Below are 18,536 nucleotides of genomic sequence, written 5' to 3' on the forward strand. Positions count from 1 at the left end.
GATCTTGGCCAGAGCCTTAATACTCTCAAGAATTGATTACTGCAATGCTCTATACAGTGGTGCTAATAAAACGACTATTCAAAAGCTCCAAACCTTACAAAATAATGCATTAAGAGCAGCCTTAGGCATAAACAAAAGAACCCATATCTCCCACATTAGACGCCACCACAAATGGTTATCCACAGCCAATAGAATCCAGCTAAAGACGTTATCTTTGACTCGTAAAGCTCTTAATAATGCTGCCCCCAGCTACCTCACAGACAAACTGCAGAGAAGAACTTCTTATTGACTAACCAGAGCTGGTCATTCTATCTTCCTGACCATACCTAAATACAAGCTTACCACTATTGGTGGTAATAGCTTCCCTGTACAGGCTGCTAAATGTTGGAGCTCTCTACCACAAGACCTGAGAGCTGACCAACCTTACCTACATTTCAGAACATTTTTTTATAAAACACATTATCGCTACAGACCCTTAGCCTCCTACCCTTTATAACATGCCCACTAACCTAGCCTACTTGCGAGCCCCAGTGTTTTTCAGAGGGTATTACTCTGCACTTTGTATCGCTGCTCACTGATCATGGTTTATCTTTGTAACTATTTAGGCTATTTTATTTTATTTCTCTATATATTTGCACATTCTGTATATTCTGTATTCATGTAAGATCTGTACCTGGTGTATATTTTGTAACTATGTAAGCTTTGCATTTTCATACTTGCTGTGCCCTTTTACCTATGGGTTTGGTGGCATAACAAATGAATAAACAAACAAACAAACAAACAAACAAGTCTAGAAACCCCCAGCAATTGGGGTTCGATCTTTCCCTATATCATGAAAGATGAGACTCCTACCACTAAAACATGTTTGAGGTACAGAATGAAGACGAGTATTGGTAAGATGACTATACATTTGCTATGCTGGGAATGTGGGATTTCCTTGACTCATCGGAAGGACCAGAGTTACCCATCATGCTTCTTGTCCAGTTGCTAGAGATCAAACACCTAGACAACCTGAAGCAGAAATTGGTAACCTTGGTCCCCACACACTATGATCATGAAGACATGATATCATCAGCTCAGCTTTGGTACAGATTTCTGGTGTGGTGAGGAGAAGGGCTCCAGAAAATCTCGGATCATTTCCACATATACCGTAGGATCTGCAAGTTGCCACAAATTATGCTAGCACTAGAGATAATGGTATGCAAGTATTTTCCATTTGATAGCCTGATCGAAGAAGAATACCAAACTCTACTGATTGTTTGAAGCAGCCAATGATGACATTCTAACACACTCTGTGTGAGACCATGGCTAACACCACATTTGATGCACACATCTTCACCAAGGGATCCTGTGAGGATGATAGAGCAACTTCCAGTCTGTTTCAGACCCATCCCTGGACCTACCGTTGACCTCACCACTCACTTTTGGATGTAGCTGCATTTAGTTTACCATTTTATAATTTGCATGGTGTGTGAAAACCCTGATCCTGCTCAAAGGAATAACACGCAAATATGTATTTGAAATGCACATTAAAATGTCAAATTTTTTTTATGACGTTTTTTTTTCGAAATGGGGGGGTTCCCCCGCCAAACCGCCCCCCTTTTTATTTATGCCTATTTTTTTATATAAACTAGAACCAAAAAAAAATTGCGAAAAAAACAATAATTCGACATTTTTTTTCGACATTTTTGATTCGACTTTTTTGTCTTTCGAAATTTTTCATTCGAAATTATGACTGGACACCTGTCAACATTCTTATAGTTTTTAAATGGCCCTTAAAATTATTTTTTATAATAACAGGTACACAATTTCTATTGAATGTTTTGCTTAATTGCTTTCTCAATTTACCCTTGTGTTGGCCTTTTACTAATACGCTTTTCATATTTTTGAATCTGTCTTTGTCCGGGCATATGCTCTTTATCTTACAACTGTTTTGATGTGGGCTTTTGTTCCAAGAGGGTTGACATTGATATCGTTCAAAAGAGAAGATAAGCGCAAAGGTCACTTTAGCACAGCAAGTCTTTGTTCACATTTGTTTTTGAAAGCATTGTGTTTTGAACATTGGACAGAGAGCATCGACTAACTTTCTCTGTTAAATCCCTACTCTACCTATGACTTCAGTCAACAGTTGAATGTCAACATCATGCATCATCAGATGGTCCCCATCCAACCTTTAAATGACCTTCTTGGCGATTCGTACAGTTCTTTTATCATGACTGCAAACAAGTGTTGTTTCCCATAAGAGGTAGGCTCATGTTATTTATATTGAATCTCATCCTCACAATTTGAATGGATGCCTGACATAAACCTTTTTAGAAGGCATACCTTTATTGAGCAGTGTTCTAATATTCCCTTAAAACGCTCCTTTTCAGTTTCCAGGCAGCATCAGAACAACATTAGAGGAAAGTGGAACGGCAAGTGGACTGCTATGGTCACAACTTGTTTTCTCTGTTTATTGTTGGAGGAGTGGCTCTGGAGCATTAAGCAGCAGCAGCTTGCATTTAAACTCATTACCTCTGCGGAATGCGGAGCAGAAAGTGGAACAGCAAGTGGCCTACCGTGGACTGCGGGGGAGAACCGGCAGCAGTGACTGACGACAGGTATGTCAAAACAATCATGGAAATCGAACTAACGACTGTGATTGAACGCTGATTTCCTATATCAGATAGTGCACAACCAATATTAAGTAACAAGTCATGAGCCTGATTAGAACGACATAAACTAAGAACCAAGGCAAAGACATGAAGGGGCATCCAGGGGGCCAATCTGGAGTCTGGAGTGAACAACTGAGCACAGACCACATTAACATCTTGAATTGGGAACACCGCTTAGTCAGACTGTTAGAATATGGATTTGTGGAAAGGCTCTTGTGCATGTTGACTGTGGGGCATCTCCCTTTGAGCCGTCGGTAGGTTTTGCGCACAGTGACTGCAGGGCTCCGTTTAGTCTTTGGGCCGGTCATCCATGGGGTACAGACTTTTTAACAAGGTCATTTTCACTTTAAATTAATCAGTCATGGGTTTGCCTAAGCAGGGATGATACTTCCCAGAGCACGGAGGAGGGAACACCCCGAGAGGATGTAACAGCGAAAGGCGAAATGGAGTAGGCTCAAGTTAAGGGGGGAGGGTAAAGGGTGGGCAGCGGTTATAGTTTAACCAGAATAGGAAATATTCAAAATGTGTAACATGCACCGCTAAATTTGTTTTTGTGTGTTGATTGGTTGTTATAAAAGTTAATCAAAATTGTTTAAAAAAAATGAAATAGTCAGCAGGAGCGTGCTACAAATTTGGACATATACATTAATTAGCAACTCGCATTCACCAAATATATCTGCTATATTTTTCATGCCTCCCATGCCATCAAACTACTATCACCTCCGGAGTGGTGCTTTGGCTGATTACTTGCGAGCCCCCAAGGTTGACTGTGTGATCATGGAGGGTGGTGTATTGAAGAGGCATCAGCCACACCTTCAGCTGCCAATACAGTCTGGAAGAGAGAAACAATCTAATGTCTTGTGCACGCACAGGAGAATGAAAACTAAGCCCAAAAGAGGGGAAGCACACCAATGAATGTGGCAGTCGCAGGCAACTTATTTGCTCGTAGCCTGGAGTATACATTCACAGCCACTAACATTAAGTGGAAAATCTGGGATTTCTTCCCCTTATCGGAGTGCCGGAGTATGGGCTATCTAGACCCCATAGTGCTGTTTGTAGATGACTCGACCTCTCGGTTGATGGATTCCGAGTTGGAAGGCCATTGCTCTTTTACAAATAGTGTGGGGTAATGTTTATTCAAAAGAAAGAAGTGTTCACCAAATGATAAGTCAGGATGTTTGGGCCGTTGGTCTCCCTTCCCCACGTTTTCAGCACAGGGCAAGGCAGTTCACTCGAGCCAAGCACACAACTATTTAGCCATTACTTGAGTACATACCATCTTGCTCGCAGCACCTAGGGGACTCCCCCTGCTGTTATCAAATACGCAGTATTGTGAACTTGTAGTCCAATCACCTTCTTATTTACATTCAGGCACGTCAGTGCCGGCACGCCAGAGACTAGCAAGTCTTTGCTAGTATACAAACCCTGATTTAGCGCCTGCACCTCATTTTCTATTTAGCCATGTCTTAGGTGCTGTTCATTAGTGATTTTACTCTGTTTTAGTACCTGTTTATGAAGTACCAGTTTTAATACACAACTTATATTCACTGTGTTAACCTGCCTAGATTTGGATCATTTGCTAATAGAAATTGGAAATTGTAGAACGTTGCACCTTGATATTGTTAGCTGATTCTTGTTAGGTACTTTAGTACATACCTTCTTGCTCACAGCTCCTCAGGGACTCGCCCTGCTGTTTCTTGTATGCGGTATTGTGAACTACAACTCCCAGTTGAGTTGTAGTCCAATCACCTTATTTACTGGATGTCTTGCCAGGAGAACGGGAGAAGTTGCCTTATGGACGTGGTAAGGGATATTTGTGAAGTTTTGCCTGGTGTTCACAAACCTCATGAGCAGGTATTTAGCAAAGCCTGGGTCTGCAGAAAAGAAATCCCTCCTTTGGGCAAAAACACCATGCCTATTAAATTGGGGCTACTTAATACGAGATCACTGGACAAACACACACTGGAAGAGCAGGACGATTTTATAGACCAGGAGATTGACATTATGGCCATTACAGAAACGTGGTTACAGTATGAAGTTGGAGGTAGCCTTGCCAGTTTTACTGGAAAAGCTACACCCAAACACGCATCTGGCTCAACATCTGCGAAAGGGTAATCACCAGGCCACTCCAACCTCATCAGACCCAGTAATTCCCCTTGCGCGGGTGCCAGACCCGGTACGTCCCCATTCCCATTGAGCCCCTATAGGGCAAAAACAAAGAGGTGATGGCTGGAAGGGCATGCCCAGACGTGGGTCCCTTGCCTGCTGGGCCTAGAGACCCAAGCTACCCCTCACTGATGACACCCAACAAGGCTGAAACATGTCTGGGGATGCTTGTGGTCTCGTGCAAAAGGGATGCGACCTAGCAGTTCGGACTGGACTACCCCTTTGGGGGTGGGACCAAGCCTGATTTGCATCTGGTTTTTTCCCCTTTTGTAATGGCTTGGCAGGAGAAGAACGATGGTCTGGAAGGTTGCCCAGAGCAATGCCAGAGGTCAAGATTTATTCTAAACCTTCCAGCCATCAACTCTTTTGTTTTGCTATTGTCACCCCGAGTGGGAAGGGTATGCCTAGACGTGGGTCCCTTGCCTGCTGGGCCTAGAGACCCAAGCTACCCCTCACTGATGACTCCCAACAAGCCTGAAACATGTCTGGGGATGCTTGTGGTCTCGTGCAAAATGGATGTGACCTAGCAGTTCGGGCTGGACTACCCCTTTGGGGGTGGGACCAAGCCTGATTTGCATCTAGTTTTTCCCCTTTTGTAATGGCTTGGCAGGAGAAGAACGATGGTCTGGAGGGTTGCCCAGAGCAATGCCAGAGGTCAAGATTTATTCTAAACCTTCAAGCCATCAACTCTTTTGTTTTGCTATTGTCACCCCGAGTGGGAAGGGTATGCCCAGACGTGGGTCCCTTGCCTGCTGGGCCTAGAGACCCAAGCTCCCCCTCACTGATGACGCCCAACAAGGCTGAAACATGTCTGGGTATGCTTGCGGTCTCGTGCATAAGGGATGTGACCTAGCAGTTCGTGCTGGACTACCCCTTTGGGGGTGGGACCAAGCCGGATTTGCATCTGGTTTTTCCCCTTTTGTAATGGCTTGGCAGGAGAAGAACGATGGTCTGGAGGGTTGCCCAGAGCAATGCCAGAGGTCAAGATTTATTCTAAACCTTCCAGCCATCAACTCTTTTGTTTTGCTATTGTCACCCCGAGTGGGAAGGGTATGCCCAGACGTGGGTCACTTGCCTGCTGGGCCTAGAGACCCAAGCTACCCCTCACTGATGACGCCCAACAAGGCTGAAATATGTCTGGGGATGCTTGTGGTCTCGTGCAAAAAGGATGTGACTTAGCAGTTCGGGCTGGACTACCCCTTTAGGGTTGGGACCAAGCCTGACTTGCATCTGTTTTTTCCCCTTTTGTAATGGCTTAGCAGGAGAAGAACGATGGTCTGGAGGGTTGCCCAGAGCAATGCCAGAGGTCATGATTTATTCTAAACCTTCCAGCCATCAACTCTTTTGTTTTGCTATTGTCACCCCGAGTGGGAAGGGTATGCCCAGACGTGGGTCCCTTGCCTGCTGGGCCTAGAGACCCAAGCTACCCCTCACTGATGACGCCCAACAAGGCTGAAACATGTCTGGGGATGCTTGTGGTCTCATGCATAAGGGATGTGACCTAGCAGTTCGGGCTGGACTACCCCTTTGGGGGTGGGACCAAGCCTGATTTGCATCTGGTTTTTCCCCTTTTGTAATGGCTTGGCAGGAGAAGAACGATGGTCTGGATGGTTGCCCAGAGCAATGCCAGAGGTCAAGATTTATTCTAAACCTTCCAGCCATCAACTCTTTTGTTTTGCTATTGTCACCCCGAGTGGGAAGGGTATGCCCAGACGTGGGTCCCTTGCCTGCTGGGCCTAGAGACCAAGCTACCCCTCACTGATGACGCCCAACAAGGCTGAAACATGTCTGGGGATGCTTGTGGTCTCATGCAAAAGGGATGTGACCTAGCAGTTCGGGCTGGACTACCCCTTTGGGGGTGGGACCAAGCCTGATTTGCATCTGGTTTTTCCCCTTTTGTAATGGCTTGGCAGGAGAAGAACGATGGTCTGGATGGTTGCCCAGAGCAATGCCAGGGGTCAGGATTTATTCTAAACCTTCCAGCCATCAACTCTTTTGTTTTGCTATTGTCACCCCGAGTGGGAAGGGTATGCCCAGACGTGGGTCCCTTGCCTGCTGGGCCTAGAGACCCAAGCTACCCCTCACTGATGACGCCCACCAAGGCTGAAACATGTCTGGGGATGCTTGTGGTCTCATGCAAAAGGGATGTGACCTAGCAATTTGGGCTGGACTACCCCTTTGGGGGTGGGACCAAGCCTGATTTGCATCTGGTTTTTCCCCTTTTGTAATGGCTTGGCAGGAGACGAACAATGGTCTGGAGGGTTGCCCAGAGCAATGCCAGAGGTCAAGATTTATTCTAAACCTTCCAGCCATCAACTCTTTTGTTTTGCTATTGTCACCCCAAGTGCGAAGGGTATGCCCAGACGTGGGTCCCTTGCCTGCTGGGCCTAGAGACCCAAGCTACCCCTCACTGATGATGCCCAACAAGGCTGAAACATGTCTGGGGATGCTTGTGGTCTCGTGCAAAAGGTATGTGACCCAGCAGTTCGGGCTGGACTACCCCTTTTGGGGTGGGACCAAGCCTGATTTGCATCTGGTTTTTCCCCTTTTGTAATGGCTTGGCAGGAGAAGAACGATGGTCTGGAGGGTTGCCCAGAGCAATGCCAGAGGTCAAGATTTATTCTAAACCTTCCAGCCATCAACTCTTTTGTTTTGCCACTATCGGGCTCAATGGGAATGGGAAGGATGGTAGCAGCGGTACCATTTATAATGGTACCGGTGCTACCATCATGTTCTGCTCGTGGGTGCCAGCATGGCCACCTAGTCAGACCAGGTGGCTGCTAGGGCGAATCGAGCAGAAGTCCTTGTATGGCGGTATGGTAGCAACGGTGCCGGTAGCGATACCGGAGCCGTTGTTGCCTTACCGCCATACTCCTAATGAGTCCCATTGACTTAGCTACCCCACCCGGTTTTTCCTTCTTCTTCCAGAACAGCGATGGGAACAGAAGTGGGGCGGGGTGGCTATTATAGCTCACTCCCATCTTAATTACTTTCAAACGTTGGTCGCCTGTCGGGTGCTGAAGTTTTGTTTCTCAAAAATACCCCTTCTCCCAATAACTGTCTAAATATTGTACTGTTGCATCGGCATCCCTCATGAAACATTACATTTTCAGGAGGATTTTGCTGAACTGTTGTCATCACTACATAGACCTAATGCAGCTTCAATTTTGTTGGGTGACTACAACAACTGACGGTTTAATTTGACTGATCCTCAAGCTCTCTTGCTTGAGAAACTGCTTGAGACTAATACATTTGTCATTGCTAATAGAAAGGAAACTACTCACAACTTGGGCAACATAGCTGTCTAGTCGAAATTATCCTAAGTCTGGTTGTTGTTCAGCCTTGTCTCTGGCCAGACCATCTTTTTATTTTATCTGATTTTATGCTACCATGCATTCATCGTCAGAAAAGGAACCCCATGTGCAAGGTATGTAGTTGTAACTGTAATAAAATTGGTCAAGACAATTTGGAATCTTGTTTGCCCTCACTGGTGTCATCTACATCTGTTTCAGATTCCCCAGTTTTCTGGTGTCAGAGTTCGACAGATGCTTTCTGGATATGTTAGATCGTGTTGCCCCCATTACCTGCAAAAGTATAAGAGAGAAAGAAAATAATAAAAAATGGAATAGTGAGGAGTTACAAGTCTTAAAAAGAAAAAAAGGAAAGCGGACAGAGCCTGCATGAAAGACCAATCTCCAGCAAATAGGGCGAAATGTAAAATTATTGAGAGAACATATAGATCAGATTTTTTATGCACTAAAAAAACTTTTCCTAGGTAACCAAATCACCCAAGCATAAAATAACTCAAATACATTGTTTCAGAGCCTGAGGGACCTAGAAAAGCCACCAGCTATGCTACAAAAATGTATTCCTACTAATGCTGACTGTGAAAATATCCAAGCTGCCTTAGCAGCTAAAATATCGACAGCCCAAGCTAAAATCCAGTCTAATCTGGTGGGGAGGGGGCATAGGAACTCCACTATCTTGACTGATGCCCTCGATCAATCCCACTACTTGGGGTATGAATTTAGGAGTATAACCAAGGATGCTCTGGCTAATTTCATGACTAATATGAGGCCACCTACTTGTGCAGAAGAGCTCCTGCCATCCAGAATCTTGACAAATAAGACTCTTTTGCTTACTTTTCTCATTGGCCTTTTTGACGCTAGCTTCCGGGACAGTTGTGTCCTTGAGGCTTTGAAGAGGCTCTATGTTACTCCTTTATTTAAAAAAAAACGGGCCTTGATCCCAAAGACTATACTAATTTCAGGCCTATAACTAATGCCCCTTTTATCTTGAGGATTTTGGACAAAGTGAGCACTTCACAGTTCCAGGAATACCTCTAAAAATCTGGAGCTTTTCATGCAAGACAATCAGTGTTATGCTCTTTCTCGCACTTTTGGGATGGAGAGTGCATTGTTGGACATGAAGTCAGAGATGCTTCAGGTCATGGATCAAGGCAAGGCCAGGCTGCTGATGTTGGTTGGACTTATTAGCAGCCTTTGACCATCCCAACCATTACAAGCTGCTGGACGGGTTGAGGGTTTCGGTTGGCATATCAGGCATGGATCAGGTCTTTTTTGATGGGTCACTTGTCACGGATTGTGTGGGCCAATGCATGGTCTCCTGAGGATCTCCTGAAATGGGGGGCTACCTCATGGTGCCTGCATGTCCCAATGTCTTTTTAATGTGTACCAAATAATTTGTAAGTCTTCCCTAAATATTAACGGCAACACCGAGAGTGTAGTGAATAAGGCACAGTATATACTGTGGCTCTTAAGGTTAGTTAAACCTTATGTCCCAAAGGCAAACTGTGCAACATTGGTACATTACCTTGTGATGCCCCGGCTGGGCTATTGGAATGTCCTTATGCTGGGTTCTAGCAAAAATAATATCAGACGACTCCAAGTCCTGCAGTATGATGCGGTACACATTGTGGAGAATGTTCTGAGACATGAGCCTATTGCTCGCCACAGGAAAAGTCTTGATTGGCTTCCTGTGGAGGCTTGTATTCAGTTTAAGGCTTTGACACTAGTGCATAAATGCATGAATGGAGATGCCCCTAGCTACATCAAAGAACTTGTTAATACCTGTACTCCGACCAGGTTTACTAGATTGTGTCAAAGAATTGGCATTTCAGCCCCTAGCAGTAAGAGAGCTAGAGGGCTGGGCATGTCATTTGTTTTGCAGGTTGCCCCTTTGTGGAATAAGCTGCCTGTGTCTCTTCGTGCTGAAACAGATCTTCTGAAGTTTGGAAAGGGAGTGAAAACTGTTCGTTTAGGTTGAGCATCCCTTTGTTGTCATTCTTGTTTGTAAATTCTGTCATCTGCTCTTTCTTCTCTTGCTTCCTGATGCCTGCAGGCTTCCGGCACACTATCAGTGTAAATAACAATAACAATAACACCCTGACTTCTTTGACAGAAGGATACAGTTCTATTTCTAGCAGCAAGACCTTCTGTTCCCAAGTATCTTTTCTCATCAAAGTCTCTTGATTCAGAGGGCCTGATGTACAAAACAAAATAGAAAGTTATTTTCTTCTTACAATTTTCTAATTCGGCTGTCACACCCTGGAGCCTCATCCGCTGGGCTCGGATCCCTTTTCCGTTACTGAAGATACCCCTCTTCTGGGCTCAGATCCGTGTATTTTAACATTCAGAATATATTCTTTCTCGGATGACCCACGGTTCACCCTGGATGCCCCTCAGCCAGGCTCAGATCCTTCTTTGTATTCAATTAGTCCCCCTCAGCCGGGCTCAGACCAATTGCAGTTCATTTTATACTTATCTAAGACTTTCGAATGTGCACAGGGTTTAGCTTGACCCTTGGCAGGACCACTTCAATACAAAGTTTCTTTTCACAATACATTTGCCATTCAGCTGGATACCTAACAGAGACCTTCGAATGAGCACCCACATGGTGCTGGACCACTCTGTACTTGAACTTCAAAGTTCATTCACTCCTTTTGTTTCCAATTGCTTGCGCCGCTCATCACATGCGTTTCACACACTGTCTTTTGCGAATTTCTTCATACAATGTTGCTGCTTGCAACCTTGGTTCCAACACACACTGCTTTGCTATCAGTCTCTCTGACTCAGTGGCTGTGCTGTGTTTACTGGTATGGCGTTGTTGTAGGAGCCAAGGACAGTACCTCAGCACCAATTACTCCTCCTTGCCTGGGTTATCAACACAGAGAGCCCCTTGATACCTTTGATGCACAGTGTAGTTTTGTTCAGCTTTTGTTCCCGGTTTTAGGCTTCTCACTTTCCAAGCTTTATGAAAGTAACAGTTTCTAGAGGTGAAGGGCACTTCCCTCCTTGCAAACCTCTCTGGTCTCGTCACCTTTCTTCTTGTGTTAAACTGCCATCTTGAAATTGCTGCTTCCTAGTGTGTTTTTGTGCTCTGCCTTTTATCCATGTGGGAAAGTGTGATGGGAGTCAGGTGTGTGTAATGATCAGTAATTGCCTGACCTTACCTGACCATGGTGATGGGACATGTCAGGTGTACGGCTCTGGTGTAAGTCAGTTGTCAATCACGGTGAACTGTCTGTGAGAAAGTGTTTGTGTCGGGAAAGGGGCAGGGGCTTGAACTTCTAGGTATCCTACCTAGTAGGATGGGGAAAAGGTGTTACAGGGAAGGGAATACCATATCTCACCCTTCGGTGTCCCACTTCCATTACCCGAATACCCCTCATCCAGGTGATCCTCCCGCACCGGTCCACCCCAGGGCCTGGATCCAAAAGCGATGGCCGTGTCCTGGCCACCTGATGACAGATTCCCAGGGACTAGCTGGTGAGACACCTTCAGGTTTCTAACACCAGTCACTGATTTTGTAATGATAGGAAGGTAGGGGAATGCTAAAAGAAAACAGGGACAAAAAAAGGAAGTAGGCTACAGGGCATCTTGTAGAAAGGAAAACAAAGAACCAAAAACTGGACAATCTTCCAGTTTCTTCAATGCTCTGACAGTGCCCTGGGGGTTGACCAGATTGGCAATCCAAAGCACAAACAGGAGCCTTACAAGGGTCTAAGAGCATTAAGAGGGTAGTACCACAGTGGAGAGAACTGCCAAGGACGTAAGTCCAAGGGAAAGAGATAAAGCAATGGACTTCCATATAAACAATTACAGAATGTTTTATGGGAACGTGGCATTGAGAGAGAACCAAATCTAGATAATGGGAGCATGGGGGTGGGAGGAGCTAGTTTGGGATGGTCAGAAGTTGACTATAATGAAGAGGTGGAGGTGGAGGTGTTGGCGGGGGGGTCAAACGTACCAAAATGATGTCCAAGTGAAGGCCACGACTTTATTGCACTAGATTCTTTCCCAGGTACACCAGAAGCTGGAGGTTAGGGGGCACCTCTTTAGTAAAAATGAGTGGTCTTTTGTGAGTTGGAGGGGCCCAAATTCAATTAAACTTGGGTCTATGAAGGAGGTCATCTTTGGATAGAAAGATGTAGTCTTCCTCCAGAAAACCTGACTGCTGAGTGTATTTGAACTGGATGGATTCCTAATAACACACCAGGTGGCCACTCGTGAAAATGGAGGGAGACGCTTGGGGGGCCTGACCATCCCCACCCATAAATCCATATTTGCAGCTCTGGTTCCAATCCCTGTTACAATGAAGGGAATATTGGCAGCAAAGTTGGGACCTCTGGAAAGACCTCAGAGCTCCTCCCTGACAGTTTTTAACATATATTGGAACCCTGACCGTCCGATCCCGCAACATTCCTGGAATCACAGTCAGAAGTGATGACAAGGGTAAACTTAGATTGCTCAGGTGTGAATATTCTTCTGGCAGGAGATTTTAATTCCCAATGTATAGATTTGCCATTGCAGCGAGAAGGTTCAGGTCCAAAAAGACAGATGGCTGTGGGAAGATGGTGGGTATCATTTGTTTGCTGACTGGAACCTGCAGATAGCAAATGGATTGATAGAGGTGGATGCTCTACCATCAGCAACCTGGAGAAGGGGAGAGGCAAGCTCAGTCATGACTATATCTTTTTTCCCCTGGCATTTTTGAGAGTTGTCATAACCTTCAGGTCATAGAGGGAGGATGCAGTGACCACAGTAGGCTGGAGGCAACTATGTGGAGGGAAAACTGTGGGAAAGTGCCATGCTACCAGCAACCAGTAGTAGTCAAAAACAGTGGGAATAGATTGGTAAAGTACAGAAGGGACATAATAAACTTGAATAATAGGCTGCTGAGGTATAGTGATGAATAGTGTGAGCACATCTTGTTGAGTGGCTGTAGCCTGGGGACCTTCTTGGATTTTATGTGGCCAGTCGATTGTTCGGGGAGGACAGGCTTAGCAGCACATCCAGTCCATGCCCATGTGTTTGATGAGGCAACCTGGGCAAAGAAATGGGAACTACGCAAAGCGGTGAGGGAAATGGGGGCAGAACAGCTCAAAATTGCTGATTATAAAATAAGGCTAGGTCACCTGAGGAAGAGTTATAGGAATTTGTCATTGAGACAGAGAGCCCTCTGTGCTCATTGCATTGTTAAATAAGAGCTCAGAATTTCTGGGGCTTACTAAATAAGAGAACATCCCTCCAGGCTAGTTTCCATGGGAATGCAGTCTCTGAGAGAAACTGGTGTAACTACTTTGCACAGTTCTACAGAAAGACTCCTACAAAATCGATATTCGGGGTCCCAGATACAGCATGGGAAATGGACTGCTCTGAAAGTAGTATAATGGAATTCATTTGTAGGTCATCCTCCTCAAGGGTGCCGGTCCTAACGGCCTGACTTATCAGGTCTTGAAGGGAGATGTGGCTATGTGGTCAAGGCTCCTAGCCTGCCTTTTCTGTAATATTCTAAAGGAAATAATGTTCCCACCTTTCCAGAAAACCTCAATAGTAATACCTATTTTTAAGGAGGGGGGTGGCACAGAACCAGTGAATTACCGTCTGATCTCCCTCCTTGACCTGGAAAGTAAAATATTTGCGGGTTGGGTGACTTGGAACAGTGAGAAAGGCAAAACAACATTCTCTCAAGGTTCCAGGAAAGATTCCGGAAAGGCTTCTCAATGAGCCTAAATTGGACAATCCTGGAAATCTTGGGTGAAGGCTCATGGGATAAGGGGGGCCCACTGTTGTTCAGAGCCTGGATAGATTTATTAGGAAATTTTGATATGGTGAATAGGGATCGGTTGTGGGACCAGGTGGAAAATTGGGGGTCCCGAGACCCATTTTGGCCATACTCTCGAGTTTACACAAGTACATATCCTTGTGGGTGAGGCTGGATGCAATGGGACACCTATATGAGGTGGTTAGAGTGGTGAGTCGAGTGAGGCAGGGATGTATGGGGACACCACGCCTCTTCAACCTACACCTTCAACCTACATCTGGCAGATCTGGAAGGAGCATTGGACTCGTAGTCATTGGCTAGTCCAAAGACTGGCCTTCGGCCCATTAGGTGGTTTGCTTATACCGATGAAATTGTCCTCCTGGACCGCACCACCATTGGCTTGCAGTGCCTTTCAAATTCTTTGGGGAATTATGCTTTGGCCAATGATTTGTCAATTAACCCAGTGAAATCTAAGATCATGAATTTTAGGAAGCCTGGACGTCGGGTGCCAAATTTCAAGTGGACACTGGGTGGCCACATAATTCCGATGGTGACAGGGTTTTGCTCTGTGTACATCCCCTTCATTCACTCAAACCCAGTATATCTTTGATTTTGGTGGAAAAGGTGCACAATTAACAGCACAAGACATTTGTGTGTGTCAGGGTGAGAGTTTTAAAGACTATACGCTCTTGCACCGGAAGCCAACGGGCGTTTCTTCTTATCATGGAGATATGGGTGTTTCTAAGTATATTTAGAGCTGCTCTGAGTGCATTATTTTGCATTACCTCTAGTTTTTTTTATATTGTGCTTCGTAGTGCCCGCGTAGAGGGCATTGCAATAGTCCCATCTGGACAGGATGAGTGCTCTGGCTAAAGTGATGCAACTGGCGGGAGACAGAAAGGGTTTGCAAGAATTGATCATCTTGGAATTGTTGGCTGCTGCTGAGGCAGTGATGTTAACTTGTATGGTTAGGGTCAGGACTAAGTCCAGGTAGAAACCTAAGGTTTTCACTTCTTTAGATACCTTCATGATGTTATCGTCTATATTGAAAGCCTTCAAGGAGTCATCAAGTTTGGATCGCTGACGATAGATGATTACAGAGTATTTTATGATTGACCAGATGAAACACTGTGGAGAGGTCTGTGGATTTTCAAGTCTAGAAGTGCTGTTTCTGTCCCATGCCTTGGTCGGAAGCCTGATTGTCGAAGGCCAAGGAGGTTGTTGGCTTCCAAGTAGTTTTGGATCTGGAGATAGGTTACTCTATCTAGTGTTTTAAGTAGGAAAGGCACTCTTGTAATAGGCCGATAGTTTGTGGGTATGTTGGGGTCAAGCAAAGGCTTTTTTAGTAAGGGGAGTTCCCACACATTTTGTAAGGTTGGTTGGGACTGTGCTGTTTCTAAAGAAGCGTTGATAAGACTCGAAATGAAGGGAGTTAGATTGGTCACACAGTCTTTGATACCCGCCACCGGGCAAGGGTCACCTTGGCACCTTGTGGGTTTGAGGCTAGTGATCATTTTTAGGACTTCCAAGTTGGTGACTGGTGTGAATTTGAATTGTGGGAAGGTGCTATTATAACCAATAAAAGCTGGACACAGCCTTTCAAAAAAGCTGATTATCCCCTAAATTGCACCTTGTTCTTCAATAAGGGTCAAAGCATCGGGCCTGTAGGGAGAGGAGGCTCCATATTTTAGCTAAGGATCCACATTTCAACAGGGATGAAAACTGATCCCAGTAGTGAGGAAGGGTGTGAGACTCAGCTGTGAGACACTGTGTTGAATCTGGTGTATGTCAGCATTATGAATGCATAGAGCACATGCCAGCAAAAAGGAAGGTTTTGAATTTGGCATTATATAACAGCTGATGTTATCATTATGCACTACACCAGAGTAGGATGGACTGAGTTGTACTGAAGCATAAAGGCTAACAAGTACTAATTATTAGTCCCTAACCATTAACATATCCCCTATTAATATTCAGGGCAAATCAGTCCACGATTGTTGTGTACAAACTTTGGTGCAGATTGATAACTGAATGTCCAGGCATTTCTGCTTTGCAAAATACATTTGAAATGGAAATAAATGTGACAAAATGAGATTGACCACAGTATACGTGATGTGAGGCGATCTGCTCAAAGTAGGCCCATTGTTCACTTTGCAGAACTGGAATGCAGTGCAGGGCAATGTAACACTTCACATCCGTTTTGCTGCCATTCCAAGCAGCTTGTGCTAATCACGTGCTTTGGAAATGTCTGGAGGGTGGTTGATTGAAAGGGATGTGGGTCTGATGCAGAATTACATCACAGAGAAAGGCAGGCACTTTCCCATTTTATGTATGTAAGATCTATATCCATGGGCAGTGTCAGGCAGAGGGTTTAGAAAGGCTTGCAGGAGGGTGGCTGGGCACTCTCTCTCTGTCTGGTTGGCGATTTCGAGCACTCACCATCCATGGGGGAAGTGTGCGGCAGTTGCAGGCAGGCTGTCAGAAGGCTTTGCAGAATGTATTCAAGCTCAGAGGGGAGTAAACCAGATAAAAACTTCTCCAGGCCGGGCAGACAGACAGAGGTTTGATGCAGTCCGGGGTGCACACACACAATCAAGTATTATTTCTTCAGTGAGTTCCAGTTAAATTGAGGAGTGTGAAGTGGCGAATGTTGTCATAGATTAACATATGTTTGTGTTATTCAAGGGCTCTAAATGAATGCATTTTAAACAGTTACAGCTTAGAAAGATGTGCTTGCATTTTTAAACATAGTTAGCTGTTTTCACATTCTTCTCCATTAATGCAAAAAATTCAGATGTAATAGAAGCTTATGCTCGGCCAAGATTAGTTGTGAAATTTTAGTACAACTTTGGGCATCTATCGCAAATAGAGTGTTTTGAAACCCATTGCGGGAAAGGCTCAGCTACTACATAGAGTAACATCTTGACACCTAATTATAGCAAGGCTCATTCCTTGCAGGACAAGTAATGGCAAGTGAGTTGCGCTTTGAATGTTTCATTTGAGCCTGACTGTAACTGCTGCACATTTCTTCCAGGGATGGTGAGTGCTCTAAATCGACCCTGCCAGCCTTGTGAGATGACTCAAACTTTATGTTGTCAAACATATAAATAAACAATGTATACTAATGCAACCTGTGGCTCCCAAGATGTTTCATGTTAGTTCTACCATCTGATGACGCTTTATGATATGTGCACGGAGTTACATCAAGGAAAGCAGCTAGGATCAATGGCATTGGATCATATAAATATTCTCTTGGTTTCCAATATGATGGGCAAAGCTGATGGAACAGGTTTTTAAAGAAATTCTTTTTGAGAGAACTGTTCAAACATCTTGGCATCATAGTTTGATAATCACTCAATTTAAATTAAATAACAGATCCACACTACTATCAGCCAATTTCATTTCTAGATGTAGTTGGAAAGAACTTTACCAGGTTTTTCCTCTGAAGACTTCAAGATATGGCAGAATCAAACAATATTATTGCAAAAAACAAAGGTGGGTTCCAAGAAGGGTTGAGTATGATTTAACATTGCCCTTTTCCTTTTTCCTTTTTTTAAAAAAAATTATTAACGTGTTATACAGCTGTACCAAAGACAACTTTTCAACACAATTTGACAAACCAAAACACAATATCCACACCATCCCTCCCTCAAGTCCCTGCAAAAAGACCACAAAGACATTTCACCAGTCTCTCCTCCCAGATGAAGGCAGGTTAGGCAAGTGGCAGTCTCCCCCCTTTTTAACACAATTTGACAAACCCAAACACAACATTCGCCCCATCCCTCCCTTGAGTCCCTGCAAAAAAACCACAAAGGCATTTCACCAGTCTCTCCTCCCAGATGAACACAGGTTAAGCCAATGGCAGTCTCCCCACCTGACCGCTATGGTCACCCGCTACGCCCACTCAGTACACACCAAGGACTTCCAGAATCAATACTATTTTTTTCCACAAAATTGTTTAGAATATAATGCAAGACTCATCATTGCCATTCATCAGTGGTGACCGTAGCTCTTCCTCCCCTAAATCGTGACCAATTCCAGCTGTCTTTAGGGCAGTTGATCTCAGTGCGATCAAGGCATCACACTTCATCATTCAGTGTCTTAGTGTTTCCAGACAAGGATCTCCACACAAGCAACAAAAACGTTGGTTTCACAGAGTGTTAATCCATCCTCCAGTACTTTCGAAGGTTTTGACAGCACTCAATTTTAACCTCAAGTAATCCCAGACCAGGGAATTACCCACAAACTCCTGAAGGTCACCCAGTGGGCTCTCTCTGGTTGTGATGTATTCGAGGAACTGGTAGCACTTATTCTTAGTCTGGAGTTCCATAGTTTGCAACTCACAATGAAATGCAACAACCTTCTTTCCCATCTCAGATTTGTAGCACTGAAAATGGAGCTTCAAAGGGTCGACCAAAACCATAGGGTGTCATCTAGTAGGGGCAGAGATGATTTGAGCCAAATTTCTATGTGGCATATAAGAGCCTTGGGTCCGCGTAGCTTCACAAATGAGATGTTTAAGCTGGCAATTGGAGCATTGGCCAGTTTCCAATGGGTGTTAAGGCTATAAAGCTGGACTCTTGCTACACATGAAACCATACTTAATTCCAGGTGGATACTTTCCATCAGTGTACACATCGGAAGTCGAAG

Source organism: Ambystoma mexicanum, chromosome 1q (genome assembly GCF_040938575.1).
Source record: "Ambystoma mexicanum isolate Mex_15411 chromosome 1q, UKY_AmexF1_1, whole genome shotgun sequence".
Classification (NCBI taxonomy): Eukaryota; Metazoa; Chordata; class Amphibia; order Caudata; family Ambystomatidae; genus Ambystoma; species Ambystoma mexicanum.